Source organism: Dipodomys merriami, unplaced genomic scaffold (assembly GCF_024711535.1).
Source record: "Dipodomys merriami isolate MVZ:Mamm:240054 unplaced genomic scaffold, mDipMer1.0.p SCAF_1886, whole genome shotgun sequence".
Classification (NCBI taxonomy): domain Eukaryota; kingdom Metazoa; phylum Chordata; class Mammalia; order Rodentia; family Heteromyidae; genus Dipodomys; species Dipodomys merriami.
Window position 1 is genome coordinate 1 of NW_027203255.1, and position 1,513 is coordinate 1,513.

Here is a 1,513-nt window from a genome sequence, read left to right on the forward strand (position 1 = left end):
TGCTGTCAGGGTAAGATATTCTGATTGGTCTCTTCCTACATGAAAGAAGAATAAAGGGTCAGGTAGCCATTTGTGCCAGTAAGACCTCACTTGGGAAAATGTCAACTGCAGAAGGTTAGAAGTAGCTCTTAAGCAAGGCTTACTTTGAATCCATTAGCTCCACAAAGCTAATTCAGTTGGATCAATTAGTACATGAAAAAGCCATCACCTTTGGACCTAGCAATAAATTATTGAAAGTATGATCAAATTCCAAATTAAAAAGACTTAAAATTGTCATTGACAAAAAATTTGCAAATGTGAGCATTAAGATGAACAATATATTTTTTTCCACTATTCACAGAATTTTAGGAAAATAAGATCAGTAGCATTGTCAGGAACAATATAGTTTCCTTATTACAAGTAGGCAACCGTGGATATAAGTCTGTATAAAGATTGCATCATTAACTACTTAAATTTAGAAGATACTACATGCTTCAGCAGCATGTATTCCCAAATTACAATACAGAGATTAACATGACAATTGCACAAGGATGATATGAAAATTTGTGAAATATTCTGTATTTTTCATTTTTCAGATGCAATAAATGAAAAACAGTTATTAAAAAGTTGATTACAAAATAACAAGTGTAACAACACACGTAATTCATATAATTAAATTTAGTTTCACATCAATGTATTAAATCTTCACCTCAGAAAGGCGTTTACATAACATAAACTTTACAAAACTTTTGAAATTAAACAACATTGTCATTTTATCCCAAAGAAAAATAATATTAGGACCTAGGAAAAAAAGGAATCTAAAACTTTCTATATGGAATACAATCTGAAAGGACACATTATACAAACATAGAATACTTTAAAATATTCTTTTTCAGACAATCACCAGAAATACTTTAGTATCTGTACTATTCATTTAAACAGATAAGTTAAAATTATTTCTGAATAAAATTTCACAAACTCTGCAGAAATCATTATACATGTATACAAAAACTCTTGAATACATTTTGACATCCAATGCAGGCAATTCAATTGGAAGAATTCCACGGAATTCATGAATTTTTACAGTAAGAATTGGTGTTGCCAGACGCTGGTGGCTCAAACTATAAAAAGAATTTTGAGGTATTACCAGGTGTAATAGACTCAGACAGTCCTACCACTATAAAGGTCATGAAAAGGTCTCTAAAGAGACTATTCAAGTTAATAAAGGTCAGAGGATTGCCCAAATACTTTTACTCTCATATCTAAACTTGCCTAATCCCACACTGACTCAAAACAGAAAAGGAGGGTTTGGCACCACAGATACTGTAGCCTGGGTTCAGGAAATTACAGATAAAAGGCCTTACAAGGCCGTTAAATCAATGGAAAACAAATGACAGGACACTTAGACACAGGAGCTGACAGATCCTGTATAGCTGGAAAAGATTGTCCTATGGCCTGGCCAGTGCAAGAGACTTCTTCCTTAATTGGATTAGGGAGGGCTTCTAATGTAGCTTAGTCAGCTCAGAGACTCAAA

The 1,513-nt window shown here is 33.0% G+C and overlaps 1 pseudogene; it reads left to right on the forward strand.

Annotated features, from left to right (window-relative positions):
- Nucleotides 1-468: 468 nt before the first annotated feature.
- LOC138830323 (U6 spliceosomal RNA) lies at nt 469-565 on the forward strand (annotated as a pseudogene).
- The last annotated feature ends 948 nt before the right edge of the window (nt 566-1,513 follow it).